Source organism: Crinia signifera, chromosome 7 (assembly GCF_055691185.1).
Source record: "Crinia signifera chromosome 7, ASM5569118v1, whole genome shotgun sequence".
Lineage (NCBI taxonomy): Eukaryota > Metazoa > Chordata > Amphibia > Anura > Myobatrachidae > Crinia > Crinia signifera.
This window is the reverse complement of record NC_139223.1, coordinates 56,842,301-56,865,552: the sequence shown is the minus strand read 5'-3', so window position 1 is coordinate 56,865,552 and position 23,252 is coordinate 56,842,301. Positions and strand designations below refer to the sequence as shown.

The window sequence follows — 23,252 nt, the reverse complement described above, 5'->3', positions numbered from 1 at the left end:
TTCCAATTCTTTTTAAAAATGCGCTCAATTGATCTATGATATGCATTAAATTGTGTGCTGAATGCTATGGTGTAATTATTAGTCTCCAGGTTACTAGTTTCTTTCTCCTTCAGGAGATCATCTCTCGAAAGAGACCTGATTTCTTCCAATGCATTCTCTATTAATGTAGTCTTATACCCTTTATTTAAGAACTTATTTTTCATTTTGGTCGCACTAGTTTCGAAATTTGTTTTGTTAGAGAAATTCCGTTTTAAACGTATAAATTGTCCGTTAGGAACATTCGATATCCACCATTTTAGGTGATTACTAGAAGGGTTAATATAAGAATTGAAATCAGATGGTTTATAGTTTACAGAGGTTTCGATCTTATTATTATCAATATAAATCCTTAAATCCAGAAAATTTACTTCCACTTTGCTAACATTGAATGTCAATTTACAATTCTGGTTCAGGTATTCACAGAATTTATTCAACTCTGTCTCCTGACCCCTCCATATAAAAAGCACGTCGTCGATGTAACGCCACCATTGGACCAGATTTGCTTTCCAGCCATGCCCATGCCACACCATCAGGTTTTCCCAGCGGGTCATAAACATGTTGGCATAGATCGGGGCAAATCTAGTCCCCATGGCCGTGCCAACCTCCTGATTGTAGAAGGTTACATTAAAATTAAAATAATTATTAACCAAAATGAACTCAATACCCTGTAGTAATAGGGCCTTTAAATCCTAAGTAATCTATGTTTGCATGAGAGCCTGCTCTACAGCCTGTAGTCCATCTGTATGCCTAATTATGGTATATAAGGATGTTACATCTGCAGTGATTAAGTAACATTCCTCATCCCAATCCACCAACCTGATTTTATTAAGCACATCTTTGGTGTCTTTAGGTGAGACCTATTCCTCAATACCATAGGCTAAAGGTGGTGATCTATAAAATAGGATAGGTTCGCAGTTAACTGTTAGTGCCCGCGACAATGGGGTGGCCTGGAGGGTTACTGGTATTTTATGAATTTTAGGCAAGAGATAGAGCACTGGAACTGAGTACTCCTCTCTTACCAAAAATTGTACCGTCTCACTGCTTAGGGTGCCAGATGTAGCAAACCTCTCCACCAATGTTTTAAGGTCAGTCAAAATCCTCTGTGACAGGTCAGTTTTTAGCTTTCTGTATGTAATTCCATCGGTTAGTTGTCGTGACACCTCAGCGGTATACATGGATTTATTTAAAACCACAACCGCCCCGCCTTTGTCGGCGGGTTTGATAATTATACTGGTGTTATTCCTCAAAGTATCAATGGCCTCCCTCTCCTTGATCGACAGGTTGCGCTTCAAAGACGAGAGGTTATCTTTGAGTATATTTAACTCATTATTCACCATTTTGTGGAAAGACTCAATAAAACAGCCCTCATATATATTGGGGATTAAAGGATGAAGGATTTTTGAAAGGATTAATTTTTCCTCTTTTATTCCTTTTTTTTTTAAAGAAGAAGAATCCGTGACTAATTTATTCTCCATGATTGATGGTTCCTGTCTAAAAAATTGGGTCTACCTGATTGATTACTAAAAGGATTAAATCTATTATTTGATGAGAACCGGTCCACCCAATTCATGTGGTCTTCCCTAGTGTCCCCTTTGTTCCTATAGAGTGGTATTTGACCTGAGGGCTTCACTATATAGTGGTTTCGGTCTCATAGGAGATTGGTAATGTTGATATCTCTTTTTATGCTCCTTTCTAGGACCTGAGCTACTGGTCCCCACACCACTTTTATTCGACAACACATGTTTATGTAGTGTACACATCCTAAATGTATACTGTATATTCAAAGCCTACCCAAAACCCTCTCCTGTGCCAATATAACCTCATGCATCCTAACCTCCCCTGTGTCTAATCCTAAACTCCCCTCCCACAGCCTAACCCTCTCCCCTGTACCTAATTCTAACCTCCCTCCTGCAGCCTAACCTCCCCTCCTGCAGCCTAACCTCCCCTCCCACAGCCTAACCCTTGCCCGTGACTAATCCTAATTTCCCCTCCTGCAGCCTAACATCCCCTCCCACAGCCTAACCCTCTCCCATGTGCCTAATCCTAACCTCCCCTCCCACAGCATAACCTCCACTGTGCCTAATCCTAACCTCCCCTCCCACAGCCTAACCCTCTCCCCTGTGCCTTATTCTAACCTCCCCTCCCACAGCCTAACCCTCTCCCCTGTGCCTAATTCTAACCTCGCACAGCCTAACCCTCTCGCCTGTGCCTAATTCTAACCTCCCACAGCCTATCCCTCTTCCCTGTGCCTAATCCTAACCTCCTCTCCTGCAGCCTAACCTCACCTGTGCCTAATGCTAACCTCCCCTCCCACAGCCTAACCTCCCCTGTGCCTAATACATACGCATCCTAACCCTCTCCCCTGTGCCTAATCCTAACCACCCCTCACGCAGGCTAATCCTCATCCCTGTGCCTAATTCTAACCTCCTGCAACCTAACCCTCTCCCGTGTGCCTAATTCTAACCTCCCCTCCCACAGCCTAACCCTCTCCCCTGTGCCTAATTCGAACCTCCCCTCCCACAGCCTAACCCTCTAACACTTTCTTTTTTAGTAAATTATGAAACAAGGTTTACTGTGGAAATTGTACTTGTGGCACATGAGATGATTACTTATTGTCCCCTGGATTTGCATTCTTCAAAAGTAAGAGACCATTTATTTTTCAGTTTTTAAAAATAAAAATAAAAGTAGTGGTCAGCTGCACACTTAATTCACACCTGCTAGGTTCACCTGACTGACCGGTGAAGCACCGGTGCTTAGACAATGTAACTTGAATGATCAGTGTCTCATTCCTCCCTGATATAGTTTGTAATCATAATACATATGTAATCATCCTAATGTTTGCAGGCAATGCTTCCATTGTAAATACATTTGTTAGGTACAAAATACAGCAGAGTTAGGGATGGCCATCGACCATCGATGATTTGAACTCATCGATGGTTCATGGGCGATGATAAATACTTTTGCCATCGATGGGGGAGAACCAGATGGTTTCCCTTCATCGAAGGAACAGCAAAACAATGAGCATAGCTCCGCCCCCTGACACCCACAAAGCCCCGCCCCCATGTTTTGATTGGCCCACAGGCCAATCTATCAAACACAATGGATGACCATCCATATGTAAAAATATCAATGGTCATCCATTGCATAGTTTAGGACTATCGATGGCCAGTTGCAGAATTGCCATAGATGGCAACCATTGATGGCAATGGCGACAATGGCCATCCCTAAGCAGAGGACTCTTTGCCCTGTGTGTTGAAACTAAGGAGAAAACATTTTAGGAGAATATGAGGATAAGTGAATTATCTGTTCTCTAATTCACACCTCCCTTGCATTTGAATCCTCCAATGACATTACAACATTGGTAAATATAAGATCAGTTAACAAGAATCCATTGAAAAGCAGATTACCTGTCAGATCTAAGCCTCCCATGTTTTGGGGGAAATGCCTTTTATATACATGGGCTGCTGTGAGTTGCAGCAATACATGGAAGTAGTGGAGCAATGTTTTCTTATATATCACTAAGATAACATCAATTTTATTAATGTGACTATTAATGTTACTATCGCATCCTCTCTCTGTTCTGTAACAAGCAAGAGTCACTCTGGGTTATAACAGATAACACCAAACAGCTTCCTAGGTTTAAGGAAAGATAATAAACTCCCTCAGGGGCATTTATAACTCTGCATACAGAATAAGCAATCAGAATAAAACCAGCTAAAGTGTTCACAGGCGTACAGTCTATAGAAAGCAAAGCAGAGTAAAGGCCCCCATACACTATGCGATATGGGAAGATTTCACCCGATTCGGATGAATCGGGCAGTGAAATCGGCCCAAATCGCACTTGTAGACATCCCCTCCGATCCAGCTGAGGAAGCCGCCGATTGTATTGAAGGCGGAGAAACGCGTTCTGGAGCCTGCCTAAGCCCTATTGTTACCAGCCACCACGATCACTTTTGGATTACAAGTATCCCACTTGGGATTGGGACACTGATCACCTACGGGACCACCGCCTGGAGCTAGAGCTATACTCCTCTCAATAAACGGAGTGGACACCCACTGTGGAGATCCAAAGCTACCTCTGGCTCAGATATAGGATCTGGTTTCCATATCATCACCCATACACTGAGAGGGACATTCCATGTGGACTGGTAAATATTTGCTTGAAAGCCTATTGTCTCAATAAGTATTCACATGCAGTTGTGAGCCTCATAGCCAGCCCGTGTCTAAACAGCCTTATATGTTATATGTTGTATGTCTAGTATGTCCTATTTGAGTGTAATTATATTTTTGTGAAAATGCGCATTATTCATTCTTAAATGCATACCATGTTTTTTTTTATTAAACAAAAGAATATATAAAAAGCAATTCTTTATTGAAAGTTTATTGTGGAAATTGTTGAGTGTGGCAGCGCCATCTAGTGGGGAATCACAGTCTCCACACACCTTGTCCTATCCCCTCCGATCCGATGCGCGGTCCCGTGCGCATCGGATCGGGGTCGGGATGTCGGACTGGCTGCACATAAGATTTGCCAAATCTTATGTGCAGCCCAGCCCCGGAGCCGTGCGGGGGACAGCAGCGGGCGGGGGATGCCGGCTATAGAGAGCCAAGCAGGGGGAGGCTGCATATGGCGCCGGGCTGGAGGAAGCTGTTGCGGTGGGGTGACAGCTGGAGGCGAGTAGGGAGAAGTTGATGACATGACGCTGGCTGCCGGGCAGCGCCGCAGCGGCAGGAGCCGGGAGCAACAGATAACTTGAAAAAAAAATGCCCATAGAGATGACTAGGAAGCCATTGATTGGCTGAGACCTCTCTCAGCCAATCGCTGATTGGCTGAGAGAGGTCTTAGCCAATCAATGGCTTGCTAGTCATCTCTATGGGCATTTTTTTCCCCAAGTTATCTGTTCCTCCCGGCTCCCGCCGCAGCGGCGCTGCCCGGCAGCCAGCATCATCAAGTTCTCCCTACTCGCCTCCCGCTGTCACCCCACTGCAACAGCTTCCTCCTGCCTCTCCCTGCTCGGCTCTCAATTAGCCGGCATCCCCCACCCGCTGCCGTCCCCCGCACGGCTCCCTCCTCCTGCAGCTCCCCGGGGACTGCATATGATAAATCCATGCGATTTATCATATGCAAACCTTGGCACATCAAGTGCCTAATCGTGTGTCCCCCTCCCGGGGAGCTGCAGGGGGAATCAGGTCCGACTTGTCCCTAGGACAAGTCGGACTAATGTATGGGGGCCTTTAGATACTTTCAGCTAACAACTTACTGCCTCACAGCATTGAGGTCATGGGTTCGATTCCCACCATGTCCCTTACTGTGTGGAGTTTGTATATTCTCCCCGTGCTTGTGTACATTTTCTCCAGGTACTCTGATTTCCTCCCACAATCCAAAGATATACTGGTAGGTTAATTGGCTCCCAACAAATTAACACTAGAATATCTGTGTTTGCTTGTACATGTGGTAGGGAATACAGATTGTAAGCTCCACTGGGGATATGGTCACTAAGTCGATAAGTATTAGGTCAGCACCACAGGGTCGACATGCCTCATGTTTGACATGACTGAATGTCGACATGGGGTTAGGTCGACAGGGTCATTAGGTCAACTGGGTCATTAGGTCAACACCACAAGGTCAAGGGACTGATGTGAATGTTCAAATATTCTCTGTAAAGCGCTAGTCCAGTGGTTCCCAACCCTGGTCCTCAAGTACCTCCAACAGTGCACGTTTTCCAGGTCACCTGGGAAGTGCACTCATTATTCAGACACATTTTAAAAGACCCACAGGTGGAGCTAATTATTTTGCCTGTGATTCTGTGAGGAGGAGCTGACTTTTATATGCAAAGGCAGAAGAAATTTGAAATTCGAATGATTTCTCCTGCTGTGGAGACATGTGAGGGGATGTGTCTTCGTTACACATCCCCACGCATGGTAAAGATGGGAATTGTCGGTGACAGGGAGGCGGATACTTAGGACAGGGGGCGGGCAGCGTCTATGGTGCTCTTTGCCATGCCATGTGACTCCCGTGGCGATTGGCACAATCCTATCGCCTTGCGCGTATATCTAGTTCACACCTGCGACTCATAGAAATGCAATAAGCGGTGGATGGTAATTGACACATCCAACAGGCAATAGCGGATGGATCGTTGAAATGATAAGCGGCCGGATCGCTGAAACGATAAGCCTGGCAATATCCAGATAGTCAGGTGTATGGGTATGAGCACCTAATAGTGGTAATTTAGTGCATCTAAGCCAAGGAAAGAAGGGGGCCTATTTGATAGTCCAGGCAGGTATAAAATGGTATGTAAAATTCTGAAATGGTGTACAATACTTGGGAGCCCGTTTTGGAAATTGCTGTAATCTGCTTGTGTATCCGGTACTTGTGTAATATCTGGGCGCCCGATTTTTTTTATTGCATGCCTTAACTTAAGGCATGCGATCAGATGCGATGGGACCCAATTTTTTCATCTGGTCGGAAAATCGGTCGCATCGTATGCGACCAAATCGCATGCGATGCGATGCAATCGACCCGATTTTTACATTGGATCCAATGTTGAATGGTCCCTGAGACCTGATTTTACATTGGGTCCAATGTTAAATGCCCCCAGACTCCAATTTTAATTGTATACCCACCCTGATGGGTAATTATGTGAAATGCCCCCCCATTGTTAACGCCACGATCAACGGCAACCCAAAGCGTGGTGAGCGCATCCTCCGACCTTTTCATACCCCCACTATCCACGTTGGCGTGGAGTTTATTTTATATAGTGTGGCGAGCGCAGCGAGCCACTGAGCCCAAAGCGTGGCGAGGGGACGCAACATACGAGCTGGAAGCATGGCGAGCGCAGCGAGCCCCGAGAGGGAACTCGGATTAATTAACATGTATTCCGCGTCCGCTCGCCACGCTTTGGGCTCGTATTCTGCGTCCCCACGCGGGGCTCGCTGCGCTCGCCACGCTTCAGGCTCGGTGTCTCGCTGCGCTCGACACACTATATAAAGTCAACTCCATGCCAACGTGGATAGTGGGGGTATGAAAAGGTCGGAGGACGCGTACCGCTGCCCCTCGCAGGCTCGCTGCGCTCGCCACGCTTCGGGTTGGCGTTGATCGTGGTGTGGCATTAACAATGGGGGGGGGCATTTCACATAGTAATTACCCATCAGGGTGGGTATACAATGTAAAATCGGGTCTCAGGGACCATTTAACATTGGATCCAATGTAAAAATCGTGTCGATCGCATCGGATCGCACCGCATGCGATGCGATGCGACCGATTTTTCCGACCCGATGAAAAAATCGGGCGCCCAGATATTACACAAGTACTGTGTATCCTTACAAACACATCCATGCGAGACAGCTCATTTTTAACCCCTTTTGTTTAGTGAAAGTATTTGAAAGTATATTTTTAAAACTATGTTTGTATGTAATTTCTATTATTTTTGAATACAGGGTCTGTCCGGAAAGTAATGAGTCTGATTTTTTTACGCCACGCAGAACAGGTGCATGGCGGTGCTGTAGGGGGGTATGGGTGTCTCAGCTACACATTTCCATCAGCGGCAGTTACCTTTACAGTGAACGGATTGAACTGTAAATGAAGTGTCCTTTTTTACCTTGGTTGAGGTATGAGCGTATCAGCAAGCAAAAATATGCAATCAAGTTTGCGTTAAACTCTGAAATTGGGTACCAAGATGCTTGCCATGCATCAAAACCAAAAAAAGTGTATATCAAGCCATATGGAGGGGGCGCTCTGTGCCGAGCTGGTGTACCTTATATCTGCTAATACAAAATACTGGAGTAGTTACTCCCCCAATCAAAGACATAGAAAAAACAACCGTGGGTACCAATGCTAGACACCGGTATATTTACATTATTTTAATACTGGTGTCTAAAGCTATTAGCCACTATTTTTTTCCATGCATCAATAGGCCTTCTGATAGGAATCATTCTCCAAGGAGGAAGTTTACTGCTGGCTTAAACTCTTTTAAGGAGGGCAAGGAAAACGTTAAGGATAAAACATGCTCTGGATGACCCTCAACAAGGCAAAATGAGCAAAATGTGGACAAAGTGCACAATATGTGAAACACTGACCTTCGCTTCGCACCTTGAGTGTTAGAATGGTCTTCCAAAAACTACTGTGCAAGAGATCATGACAAACGAATTACCGATGTGAAAGGTGTCTTTGCAGACAGAAAATTTTCCTCAACCCCTAAAGGAAGAAATTGTTAGACATCTTCTTAAAGTCCTAATTTAGATACAGACTGCACTTTTCTAGGAAAAGTTATTGAAATAGTGGTTGTGAATCAACTGGAAACCCGCCTGACAAATCTCGATCAATGTTCCCTCTAATTTTACGTAGGCTGTGATTTTGGCTGTACAACATTGTAAGGAAATTTACATTTTTGTGCGTCACTTATATATAACTGGAAAATGACGTTCAGCATTTGTGTTAACTTTACTTCAAAATGATATTAAACATTCAAAACACCGCACATAATGTAGTTAATGGGTGAAACACACATTGAGTCCACAACTGCAAAAAGGGACCACTGCTGCTTTTTTATGCGCTCTGTTGTAATGTCTGTGCACACGCTCGTCAAGTTGTGTGCGCATGCACGTGCGCACAGCTTAGAAGAACCACTGCTCTCGATATGTATCTATGATCCACTCCAATCAGGATTTAGGAGAAGACATAGCACTGAAAGAGCCCTGAAATATGTGCTAAATGATATTCTGATGGCAGGAGACAGAGGTGACTGTTCAATCTCAATACATCTGGATCTTTCTGCAGCATTCAACACTGTGGAGCATGAGCTTCTGATTAAGCACCTAAAAAAATACTGTGGACTGGATGGCACAGTACTAAGCTGGTTCAAATCATTCCTCACTGGCAGGTCACAGAGAGTATCAATTGGAATATACGCATCTTCATTAGTACCACTTCCATGAGGTGTTTCACAAGGTTCTATACTATCCTCCGTGCTTTTTGCAGTGTACATACTGTCACTGGGTGAAATAATTAGGCGCCATGGCCTGGTCTACCACTGCTAAGCAGATGATATACAACTGTACATGTTCTTTTCTCCAGCCAACGAGAACCCAATAACAACCCTAACTGGCTGTCTATCAGAGCTCCAGGAATGGATGAGTGCCAGTTGACTGAATCCTGATAAAACAGAGGTCCTTATGATAGGGCCTCAATATCAAAGTACAAGACTGCAACATAGCCACCCAACTGGACTGACACGGGGGTACAGAATTACAAAACTCTGATCATGTGCGGAATCTTGGTGTGGTACTGGATGGAGGCTTGACACTTAAACATCAGATACTGTATCAGCCACAATCAAATCTGCATTTTTTCCTCTGAGGAACATAGCCAGAATCCCCTCTGAAGATCTGCCAAAATGCATACATGCATTTGTATTATCTTGATTGGATTACTGCAATACCCTGTACCTTGGTCTCCCAGCAAAAGAACTGCATTGATTGCAGCTGGTTCAAAACACAGTTGTCAGGCTGTTAACCAACCAGACCCATTCTAACCGCATAACTCCCATTCTCTACTCCCTTCACTGGCTGCCTATAAATGTTTCAAAGCCCTACATGACTGAGGCCCAAGGTACCTGAAGCAGCTTCTGATTCCATACTGTTGAGTACTGCGATCTGTAGATGAAGGACTTTTAGCAGTACCTAGAATCTCCTGTAATTCATCTGGGGATCAAGGTTTTAGCCATGCAGCTCCGACTCTATGGAACTCACTTCACCACACGGTTCGAGAGGCCTCCACTCTAGAATCCTTCAAAAAGAGACTACCAAGCATACCAAGCTTGGTAGACATGCTGGCAACAGTGTATTGATGCTCAAGGGTCATACTTTGAAGATTATTTACTCTATGTATCTTAAAGTGCAATAAATAGTTTTTCCCAGATTCAGTCTCATTATTTTCAGGACAGACCCTGTATATGTTAAGCATTGTAAGTATCTTTATAGTATAAAATTAATTTAATTTAATAGGATTGTTGTTTGTGATTCTTACCCAATTATTGGGTAATCTATGGCTTCCTATTTGGAGTGAATAATTGCTGAACTACTATGGTAATGGGAGATGAATTAATAATAATAATACTAATAGTAGCAGAGATACTAGGGAGTTGTTTTTTGATTAACTTTGCGTAACCACATAACCTGTGAGTGCTAACCTTGACAATGTTCTGGACATCAATTAAGCTCGCCATACATTGGGGCAGATGTATTAAACCTTAACAAGAGATAAAAGCAAGGGTGATAAAGAGAGATACATGTCCAGCCAATCACCTGCTAACTGCCATGTTACAGCTTGTGTTTGAAAAAAGTCAGCAAGGATCTGATTGGCTGGACATTTATCTTTCTTTATCACCCTTGCATTTATCTCTTGTTAAGGCTTATTACATCTGCCCCACTATGTGATTTACATGTAATTTGTGTTTTTTTCATCCGATTTGCGGCGATCAATCGCATGAAAATTGTCCAAATTGCATGTGATTGACAGCAGGTCCAATGCGATGCGCGGTCCTGTGTGAAGCGATCAAGCAGTTTGACTTGGGTTTGCATGCGATATATCGCATGCGATTCTGCCTCCCAGGAAGGTGCTGGGTGGCTCGAGGGTGATTGTTGGCGACTTGTCCGCTCTGAGAAGTCGCCCTAGTGTATGGGGGCCTTTAAAGATTGGAACATCTTTGAACTGTGTCTGTGACACTGTGCTACGGCATCTTCTCTCCAATGCTCACCTCCAGCACTCGTACAACGCTCCAGCACAAGGTTTACAGTACAAGAGAAAAGTGGATGCAAGTGAATTGCATTGGGGAAACCAACTGCGGAATCTTCACCGACATTATTCTTTTGAATCGTGAGGCTACAGGAACACCCCTAAAGTAGGAAAACACCTGTAATAGATGAGTACAGTAGACTGTAGTAGGTAATTATTTTCCAGACATTGGCTGCAGCATGAAACAATGTAAAATATAAAACAGCTGCACATCTTTTCCCACACATTACAAGTGTCTAATGAAATGTTCAAATGAACCTGCATAAAACAACAGTGCATTCTGTCACTGCCTGAGACAGTTTAATCAATGACACCTGTTTATCCAGCAAATATGTAACAATAAACACATGTTTCATTCAAATAGGCTTTCTTATATAACAGAAGGAATTACAAATTCAGGTAAACAATGAAACAAACAATTTAGTAACCATTAAGGGCAGCCGCAGCAAGATAATGTGTGTATAGTTCTCTTAGTGGGTGGTAATCTGCCTATGGTAATGTAAAGAGGCAGCAGCCTTTATTGAAGATTCTAAGGGGGTAAAGGGCCTTATTCTAGTTCACTCTTTCTGACAAAATCCTTCTTAGATGGACAAAACCATGTGCACTGCAGGTGGGGCAGATGTTACTTGTGCTGAGAGAATTAGATTGGTGCACACATACTGTATGCAAAAGCTATAGGGCAGTGGTCTCCAACCTTTTTTGGGGCGTGAGCTACTCGCGGCAAAATAAACCACCCAAAGAGCTACTAAATCAAAATTTCAAAAAAGAAATCTGCCTAAAAACTAAATAATGCCCTTTACACATTACGCCACACACCGCAATGCCCCAGACACAATATGCCACAATATTCCTCATACATACCTACCAACACTGGAGGCAGAGAAGAAGGGACATCTGCACGTGCCGGAGGCTCACGCCCGAAATTAGGGGGCATGACCTACTATCGTGGCACTTCAGATATGGGGGCATGGCCAGCGCTCTGAGAACTGCTGGCCATGCCCCCAGCCTCTCTGAATAAACGCTGTGCCATATATGCACATGCCACCAACAGTACCAGTTACACAATACCCCCAATACCCACAGTAATGCCATTAACACAATACCTCCAGCACTGCCAGATAAACAATGCCCGTCTGATTGTGGTGCCGTTCTAAATAAATACTCTGGCGGTACTTTGTGTAAAAATTGGGTGTAGCCACATGGGGTGTGGCCAATGAAAACGGGGGTGTGATACACATATGCCTCCAACAGTGCAGTGCCAGATATACATATGCCCCCAATATTTCCAGATACACAAATGCTCCTATGGTACCAGGTATGCCCCCATGGTGCCAGAAAGCTGGTATGCCCCCACAGTGCCAGAAAGCTGGTATGCCCCCACAGTGCCACAAAGCTGGTATGCCCCCACAGTGCCACAAAGCTGGTATGCCCCCACAGTTCTACAAAGCTGGTATGCCCCCACAGTGCCACAAACTGCTATGCCCCCACGGTGCTAATTTCCCTGCAGCAGCATTTACCATTGTTGCTGCTACTGCTGGGCGGGAAGAGTACAGTCTGACATCCCCCTGCAGGCCTGTCATGTCACCGAGGGGAGGAGAGCACAGCACACGACTCCTTCCTCCCTCACTTCCCTGTGACTGAGCCATCCGACAATCAAAGCTCGTAGGCCGGCTCCTGATTGGCGGACGGCCCAGTCTCAAGGATGCACAGTGAGGGGTAGGAGAGATGCGTGATGCGTGCTCTCCTCCCCTCAGAGGGAGAAGGGAACTGGAAGCGGGTAATTGAGCGACAGGCGGCGGGGGATGGACAGTGGGCGGCGGGCAGCTGCAGAGTGGTCGACCCACCCGGATTGCTGCCGCGAGCTACCAGTAGCTCTTGAGCGACGGGTTGGCAACCACTGCTATAGGGTTACCACCACCCATCTGGGATTACTCCGGACAGTCTGGTAATTAAGAGGGTTAATCTGATTTCATGTTTAGCGTCTGCCCATGCGCATTTAAGTGCATGTGCAGACACTTGGTGCGAGCGGGCACGGCAAACTGCTTGTTCACCATCCCATTCCCACCTAGCAGTGCGGGTGAGGGATTGTGCACGTGGGAACGCCTAGCTTTTCCTGGGCATTCAAATGAAAATGCAGGCCATTCCCATGTGCCTGCACCCGTGACGCCGGTGCATTGGGTGGGCAGCTGACGTCAGCGGATGTCATCTGCCCCCCAGGCTTCCCACAGAGTTGTCTTAGGTCGGCGAGCACTTGCAAAATCATTCCATGGTCGGCGAACAAGCCTGCAAATGGATGTATATGCAAAACATCCATTCACATGTGTGCAGGGATATTCGGTGTGTGAGAGGGGTGGCTAGGTAGTGGGCGGCAGCGTTTAATCCACATGCAAAACTGTGAAATTTGCAGCTTTCCCTGTGGACCAGAATAGGGTCCTAAGACCAGAGATCAGAGTGGTGGCATTCCCTGACTATATAATGGGGGGGGTACCCTTGGGGGGTTCGATGTTGAAGCTCTGCGCATGAGCATTTTCGCTTATGCACATGTGCAGGGCTTCTATGCAGGCGCCTCTGGAGACTTGCATAGTCTCAGTGGTGCACGCAATAGTGGGGCGTGGAGGAAAACTCTGGGTGCACCTAGGAAAATGCTGCAAATGCAGGCGAGCACCTGGCTTCCGAGGACGTGACTGACTTATAGAGACTGACTTATATTTGAGAGCCTGCGAATGGATGTTGCAAAACATCCTTTCGCAGTGCGATGGGGAAATTCGCAGTGCAGTGGGGGGGCGTTCACAGATTGCTAAGCAGAGAACTAATGCTGCTTAGCGAGCCAACCAGAATGACCTCCAATGCCCGGCAATAGGCAGCTAGTCACTGACAATTTCTGCTGATGACATTCTGAATTTCTAATTGTGAATATTCTTTTCAGATGATTGAAAAACTGATGACACAACAAACAAGTAAGCAATGATTTTAAAGCAATAGCTGTTCTGACTGCAGTTACAGTATATGCAGCTTACACAAATGACAAGAAATTAACTAAATCTAAAACATCATCATTAATCCTATTGTTATCTTATCGGTCACATCATTCTGTTCTGCTGAGGCTTTTGTCTGTAGTATATAATCAGTCCTGGTTGCAGCTTTAGTACACGCTACATCTGACACTTTGCAACACCCATGTTTGTAAAAGTAACAAGTGCTAATAATTTAATTATGAAAGACTGTGATTACCATGGAAATGTCCCTGTTGTCAGGATACACAGCACAGTGCCACCCACTTTAAGACTAAAATAGAAAATGAACAAAAATGACAATAAATGTAAAACAGACCTAAAAAAGGTCTTTTAAAAATGATGAACTAAGGTTCTGCAATGATGCTACTGTATGTCTTCGTACGGCACCAGTATAGAAATGTCAAAGGAAACAGGCAATGCCAAAGCAGTGTAGCATTATGCCATGTGCCACCTCCAACGCTCAACATGTGACATGTAATATCACACGCAGGAAGCAGCAGGGTAGATGGCCAGGTCGTCCACTGCCTGGAGTATGCTACAGGTGCTGTACAAGCTGCAATATGCATTCCCAGATCATCCACAGATTCACCCCCTCCCCTCCTCTGAGCGCTGTGCAAACACCATCTATCCACCAGATCATCCACAGATTCACCCCCTCCCCTCCTCTGAGCGCTGTGCAAACACCATCTATCCACCAGATCATCCACTGCCCGGAGTGTGCTACAAGTAGCTGTACAAGCTGCGGGGTGCGTGCCCAGATGTCTACTGCCCGAAATGTGCTACAAGTGCTGTACAAGCTGCAGGGTGCATGTATCTAAAGCAGGAGTTCTCAAACTTGGTCCTCAAGACCCCACACAGTTCATGTTTTCCAGGTCACACAGCAGACGCACATGTGCACTCATTAGTCACTGACTCATTTTAAAAGATTACGGTGGAACTAATTATTGCACTTGTGATTCTGTAAGGAGACCTGGAAAGCGTGCACTGTGGCCTTTATTCAGATCTGAAAAATGGGAAAAACCATGTGCACTGCAGGTGGGGCAGATGTAACATGTGCAGAGAGAGTAAAGCCTGCCATAGATCTACAGATCGATTGTCAGATTGGGCTGGTGGGAACAAAACCTGGTAATGGATGAGAGCAAATGACAGTTCACCATTTGCTTTGAAATACTGGAAAACTGCCAAACTGTCACTCAGATATTACCAGGATTTTGTTCCAACCAGCCCAATCTGACAATCGATCTGTAGCTGTATGGCCAGCTTTAGATTTGTGTGAGTTATTTTATTTCTGTGCAGGGTAAATACTGGCTGCAATATTTTTACACTGCAATTTAGATTTGAGTTTCAACACACCCCACACAAATTTAACTCTCTCTGCACATGTTACATCTGCCCCACCTGCAGTGCACATGGTTTTGACAATTTTCAAATTTACAAATTTGTACTACAATCAGATCTGAATAAGGGTCTGTGATTGAGGACCTGTGATCTAGAGGATTCTCTCTGGGATGCTCTGGGAGGTACCATGAGGCAGCTGCAGTGCTGCCTTCAGGATCCTGCGCCTACTATACATACACCCCTATATATGGCCCGATTTATAGAGGGAAGTTTTAATATACAGTGTATGCTCTATGGGCTAATGCTGAGTTGGACATAGTTTGCATTTCTCCATGCAAAATTCATTTTTATCAATTGCACATAAAAACCTTTTGTGTATGAATACTCTTTCCACCTAAAACGATTATTGGATTTGAGACTCCTTACACTAAGGGGAAAGGGCAGGGACCGGGCAGGATGTGTAAGCTAAGGCAAAGTTGTGTATGCAAACCCAAATGTATCCAAGAAATTGGCTGATGATCATTTGCAAGTTGAATATGAACTAGTGATGATGATGACGATGACTTTCGGCAGCAGTTGTATATTTCCTAAATGCATCTGAATACTTCCCACTTATGCTAATGCTTTAGTAATGTTAATGTTCTGATTTATTCCATGTGATTACATTGAGCTGTAATAGAGCAAACATCCCAGTGGGATCCGATATGATATCCCGGCGGTCGGGATCCCGGCGGTCGGAATCCCGACACTGGAATCCCGACCGCCGAAATCCCGACAAGGGGGGGACATGGATCGCCCCCCCTTGCGGGCTCGCTGCGCTCGCCACGCAGCGGGCCCGGTGCCTCGCTACGCTCGGCACGCTATTTTATTCTCCCTCTATGGGTGTCGTGGACACCCACGGAGGGAGAAAGTTTCGGGATTTCGGCGGTCGGGATTCCAGTGTCGGGATTCCGACCGCCGGGATCCCGACCGCCGGGATATTAACCGCATCCCATCCCAGTGTGCCTAACAACTTATCTGACCATTTTATTTATCCATTCTCCTGGTTTGATTATTCACACTACAGTTTATAGAGATTTCATTGTTTTGATCTCTCTACATTTCATATATCTATATTGATATACTGGCCAGAAATATAACCAATGATATTTACAGAAATACATTATCTCTCGATCATTCAGCAGTAGATGTACATATGCAGTGCCATCCTCACAATCATCATCTGGATGGTCTGTTAAGTATCTTCAACTACTGTAATGTCTATTCCAGCCTGCTTACCACTACAATACCTCTTCCTCTAAGAAAGAGGTATTCTATAATACGGATATAAGCAAGGGTCTGATTATGTTTTTGCATTTTAATTTTATTGAGGATTGTAACCAATTTCCCCCCCAGTGCCTCTTTGTATAGTTTAATTTAACCTTGTGCAAAAAAAGGAGTGTGCTAGCATGTCATCCTTGGCCGGTGCAAGGCACCAGAGCGCCCCAGGCGAGGGGGGTGGGGGGTGGGGGTCTGAGGGGTACCTGCTGCGCCAGATGGTCGAGTTCGCCCCCCCCTCAGATGGAGGTGAGCGGAGGTGCAGAGAATGGAGCTGGCAGGAGCGGGCAGGGGGTCCGTGCGGCGCTGGGGCACCTGCGGCGCTGTGTAGTATGCTGGCGGGGTCCCTGCATGATTAGGAAATAACTAGCGATATCCGCCGCGCGGCGGCGCGGGAAGCGCTTCTGATTTTGAAAACACTGGCCACACGCTGATTGGCTGAATCTCAGCCAATCAGCATGCGGCCAGTGTTTTCAAACCCAGCAGCGCTTCCCGCGCTGCCGCCCGGGGGATAGCGCTAGTTTTTTTCCTAATCACTGCAGGGACCCCCACGCTGCATGGACCCCCCTGCCCACTCCTGCCAGCTCCAGTCTCTGCACCTCCGCTCACCTCCATCCGGGGGGGCAGGGGCAACTTCTGCCCTCTAGTGGCCGGCACCCTAGGCAAATGCCTAGACCTGCCTAGTGGTGGCGCCGGCCCTGGTGCCATCATATACTATTTCACAACTAGTAAATGAAGAGTAATGTTCTGCTCAATGACACAGCTACAATGAGTTCTGATGCTAAGGGGCCTAATGCTAAGAGTGGCCCACTTTCTCTTTTAAAGTTATATGTGCTACTGTATATGCATTTTCACATCATTGGATGATACATCAGGGTCTTTACAATTTTTTGCCTTGGTGTCTACAATATATCTAGTTATGCCCCTGGATCTTTTCATTTTCATGTGGTATAACATGTACTGGAGGGCATTATATTGTAATATAATATGAACTGGGGCACTGTATTGGGGCACAATTTGAAGTGGAGGCACTATAGCGTGGTATAATATGAACTGTATGCACTGTAATGTTATATAATATGATAAGTCATTGTCATCATGTGCATGGGGGTACTGTGTTGCATAATGTGTACTGGCAACCATACAATGTGATCATTTTAGCTACTGCACTACTATGGTTCATGATATAAACAAGGGCAGTACTATGACATTAACTAAGATACAGCTCAGTCTCCCAGCCAGCCTGAGGAATCGCCAGATTCCCTGAGGTGACGCAGGCTGGCGGACAGGCGATCCATCTGATGGGGACACATGAGTGTCTCACACACACGCGTGCCCCCATCAGCATGGTGGCGGGGAGCGGTTTCCCTGCCCGTCTCCGCTGTAGGCGGGGATTGGGGAGAGCTGGGGCAGCTGGTGGGGGCTGCGAGGGAGCTGCTGAGGGCGGTGGAGGGCTCAGATGGATTGGGGCATGCGATCGTCTCGTGTGGTGTGGCTGGCGTATGGCAATTCACTATGGTTAATGAAATAAACTAGGTCACTACCATAGGCGTGCGCAGCACATTTTATTAGGGGGTGCATCATCAATAGGGGTGTGCCTAGCACCACATATTGAGCATGTATAACACCGCCCATTGGGTGTGTCTAACAGCGCCAATCAGGCGTGTCTACCATCATCTATTGGTACTCGCTACAATATAAAATAGCTCTCAGTATAATATTACATGCAAATAAATTAAAAAAACATATATGGATGTTATGTAGTGATATGACAATGGTCTGGTACAAATAACAATGCAAAACACACATAATTGATTGATGGGCGCTTCTTTCAATGGAATACAGTTCTAAAAAGCAAAACTCTTTGGTAAAAGGTATTGTTGGTATGAAGGTGTTCATAAGGGTGGGCACAGCATTAGGGGGTGCCTGTGCACCCATAAGACTCAATGTGCGCACACCTATGCTCACTACTATGGTGTATAATATTAATTAAGGCATTACTATAGTTCATTAAATAAACCAGGGCAATACTATTGTGTATAATATTAACTAAGGCATTACTATTGTCCATTAAAAAAATAGGTCACTACCATGTTGTATAATATTGATTAAAGCATTACTATGGTTCATGAAATAAACTAGAGCAATACTATGGTGTATAACACTAACTAAGACATTACTATAGTTCATGAAATAAAGTAAGGTACTACTATGGTGTATAACATTAACAGCTGATGCAGAGAGGTCAAAATAGTGCTATGGTTCTAGCTATACCACTGGCTGGGCTGACAAAGGTATATACCAAAGATTCCTGAATGAGGTCCTCAAGGTATCCCAATGGTGCAGGTTTTAAGCATGTCCATGCTTGGTCACAGGTGACTTAATTATGTCAGTGAATTTAATTTTACCATCTGTGCTGAGCCATATATATACTTAAAACCTGGACCATTTGGGTGCCTTGAGGGCCATGGGGGGTTATTTTGGTTCACTCTTTCTGAATAAATCCTTCTTAGATGGACAAAACCACTGCAGGTGGGGAAGATTTTTCTTGTGCAGAGAAAATTAGATTTGGGTAGGGTTTTACTTCAAAGTGAGATCTATATTGCAGGGTAAAAATAAAGCAGCCAGTATTTACCCTGCACAGAAACAAAATAACTCACCCAAATCTAATTCTCTCTCCACATTTTACATCTGCCCCCCTGCAGTGCACATGGTTTTGTCCATCTAAAAAGGATTTTGTCAGAAAGAGTGAACCAAAACAACCCCCCATGTTTGGAAAGCTCTGGCTCAAACTACAGATCAGTAACCAAAAGTTGTATTATTTTTGGGGGAAAGCCTGGCACTAGAGTCTGCAGATTCTAACAAAAACATAATATTCAATAATTATTATGAAAAATTGTGTTTTCTTCTTAAAAATATTTATATTTTTGAATGGACCTGAAAGTAATTCCCAAATTGCTATGTTGAGATTTGTCTTGTACACAGGTTCGCAAACTCAGTCATTAGAACCCCACACAGTACATGTTCTCCAGGTCTCAAATAAATATAATTAGCTCCACATGTGGATATTTTAAAATGTGTCAGTGAGTAATGAATACACCTGTGTACCTGTCGGGTGGCCTGGAAAACGTGAACTGTGTGGGGTCCTGAGGACCTAGTTTGAGAAACTCTGGTCTAGTACAATAAATACTCCCAGCCACTATGGGCCTTATTTTGGTTCATTCTTTCTGACAAAATCCTTCTTAGATGGGCAAAACCATGTGCACTGCAGGTGGGGCAGATGTAACATGTGCAGAGAGAATTAGATTTGGGTGGGGTTTTACTTCAAAGTGAGATCTATATTGCAGTGTAAAAATAAAGCAGTCAGTATTTTCCCTGCACAGAAACAAAATAACTCACCCAAATCTAATTCTCTCTGCACATGTTACATCTGCCCCCCCTGCAGTGCACATGGGCCCTTATTCTGATCGGTGCGGATATTCCCGAATTCTTTCGGTGCGGGCCGCACGCATCGCTGTGAGGCAGCGTGCGGCCATCGTCCGTAGAAACGCCCACGTGTCCTCCGCATTCGGACGGACTCACTCTGTAAGAACAGGGCGTGTGTACGGACGACATATAAACCATGCGTGTGCGGGGGAAACACTCCGATTCTACACGGTCTGTCCGCGTATGCACGGCCTTCCCGCGTCAGAACGGACGCGAACCGGCCACTACGCACACATGCGGTGTACTTCCGCATACAACAAGACTACTGTTATCAGAGTTCCCACATAGATCACATGACACACTTATGCAATTAGCAAACCACTTTGAGAACAGATTGTTGCTCCTGGTCATCTGTTATTTAGCTAATTGATCCTTAAACACTTACAAGCACTATACATTAACCCTAACATTCCCTATGGGGATAAAAATGTCATCTACCCTTTTGCTGTGTACATATCTAAACATGCACATGTTTGTGTGTTAAATGCTTTTTATACTTTGAATGTTAAAGACTAAAATACCACACAGACAACTTCTTAAACAAGTGCAAAATTTTATTTGAACAAAAACAAAAAATTGACCGCCATCACTCGTCCAACAGCAGGACACAGAGGTCCTCCACATGAGCCGTCATCCGCCTCAGGTCCTCTCGTAGGCTCATGAGAGCCCCTCTGACTCCCTGGGGTGGCTCCTGATAATCTGTGTGCATGAGAAAGGGGGTACAACATTATTTATGCTACTCACGTACACCTTGTACAGTCAATCCTAAGTACCTACACCACAGGTCTTCAACCTGTGGCCCTCCAGATGTTGTGGAACTACATGTCCCAGCATGCCCTGAGGTTTTTTTGCATGCTCTTATAGCAAAAAATGTGGCAATGCATGTTGGAACATGTAGTTTCACAACATCTGGAGGGCCAAAGGTTGAAGACCCATGACCTACACCATGCGAAATCATACATACCAAAAAAACCTTATCCACTCTTGTATGTTATGTCATCAAATATATGATCATGATGCTGCCACCACACCCACACACTTGTGTGACATATACATTTCACAATCTATATAGCAAAAACACAACCACACTTGAGGATCACTCACACTTGTCCTGGCCAAAGACTCCTCACTCAACTCAAAACATACACCCACTACAACATGCCACATTGACCCATACATATATACCTGCATGTTACTGCTTACTAGCTAAACTGCATGATAGATAGATAGATAGATAGATAGATAGATAGATAGATAGATAGAATAGATAGAATAGATACAATAGATACCACAGGAAAATGCTCGCCTACTTCCTCTGCCCATTACTTCATGATTCCTTGTCACATTTGACACATAGGTGAAAGGGCAGAACGAATCCGCTTCCATACAACTAACAATTTCTAAGCTCAATCCATCATACATAATACCTTACAAAAATACATGACAACAACACGGGCACACTGGCTAGAGGGGGGCCCATGCAAACTGCCCACATGGGACTCCAGTATAAATCAGGCCTGCCCATATTCCATTGAAGTGTTTTTGTTGCTTCTATACAAAGAGCATCCATAAATTAACACTCATCACCTACATGAGCATCCAGATTGCACGTTTGCAGCATGGGCCTATAAGACCAAAGTGTGTCTGTTGTTTTCCATTTTTTGGGACTACTCTTTACTATATTATAGGAAAATTGAATCAGCTGTGCGACATAACAACCTGTACCTAACTCAGTAATGAAGCATTATGTCTTCTTACCCCTGCCAGGCAGCTCCACCAGGTCCTCATCCTCCTCATTTGGAGGTGGTGGCACATCGTCCAGGGGTAGGGGCACCTCCTCCTCCTCCACTTTGCCCTCCTGGCCGACCTCCTGTGCCTCCTCCGTGTCCTCCTCTGAGACCAAATTCAGGGCCTGTCTGGCCTCCTCAATGGCCACCTCCTGGGAGGCCTCCTCACTGGCCACCTCCTGTCTGTCCGCCTCTCTGCCCACCTCCTGGGCCTCCTCACGGGCCTGTCTGGCTCTCTCCCGCGCTGTGGGTTAAACAAACAAAATGGGTGAGTGTCATTTCCCATTTAAATTACTCTAACAAGTACATCTCATAACCACATTATATATGTGTTATATATCACACATATAGTATATGGCTTTTCTATGTCATAAACACCCAAATGACCTCATGTAATATTAATATTAAATAATGTTAAAATGCAAACACTCAATGGCCTAGATGCACTAGCCTTCAAAAGTGATACAATGTAGAGTGATAAACACGCAGCCAATCAGATCCTTCCTGTCATGTCACAGACTGTAGTTGTAAAAGGCCAGGTAGGAGCTGATTGGCTGCCTGTTTGTTACTCTCCATTTTAAAAATTGTGAACCAGACCGAATCCTGCCCTCTGTCAATTATATGTATTTGCCCAAAATACTTACAGCGTTGCAGACGCCGCCTCAGAGCCTGCAGACGCTTCGGCTCCCGCCTCCGCAGGTCGGACCATCGCCTCTCCAGTTGGGCGATGGTCCTCCGCACATGTGTGCGGGCGAATATGCGGCGCCGGGCCGCAACATATGCCCGGCGCTTGTCCCTATTTGTTATGAAGGGGCCTGCCTGCCCCAGTCTCCTCTCCATCACTCCTACCAGCGCCAGTAGCTCCGCAGTGGAGAAGGGTTCTGCACGCTGGTAGGAAGCCATTTTAGGAGTGGCACTAATCAAACTATCATGTGCTGTCATTGGTTGGTTAGAGTGATATTTGGTATTAACTTTATTGTTCATTTTTACACTAACAGCGTGTATGCGCCCGAACATACGGCTAACCCATTGCATCGCACCCCCATCCTAAACACACAGTCTAAACTAAGATGTAAACACATTATATATAATCTATAACATTCCCCAAACATGGGTATAAGCACCAGGTGAAATAGTCTGCATCACTAGACACTAACACCTAACTCAACAAGGTAGTAAACAGGTATTTTATAATGAAAGCTATGCAACAGAAACATAGCAAATAGTGGCAGACCTTTTCCAAAAATTTGCCCATGCTGCCATGTGTACACTTACCTTCTACTGGCCCCTAATACAGAGGTGGAATGAAAAGTAGCTAGCATACAGCCTGAATTTGGAGTGCTTTCACATGTGATTTGGATGCTAGCACTGATTACTTGTGGCTAAGTGGTGGACTGGATTGACATATGGAATGGGTAGTGTCAGTTGTACTACATAGCAAACAAGTGCACAGTACAGAAGTACAATCAAATATACATGTCA

General features: G+C 45.1%; 1 long non-coding RNA gene across 1 annotated transcript; it reads right to left on the bottom strand.

The window, feature by feature from the left end:
- Positions 1 to 20,563: 20,563 nt before the first annotated feature.
- LOC146019451 (uncharacterized) lies at positions 20,564 to 23,252 on the bottom strand. The gene is made up of 3 exons (XR_014450548.1): positions 23,046 to 23,252; positions 21,742 to 22,014; positions 20,564 to 20,682 (listed from the first exon to the last, which is right to left on the bottom strand). It is a non-coding gene; the product is annotated as an uncharacterized LOC146019451 (long non-coding RNA).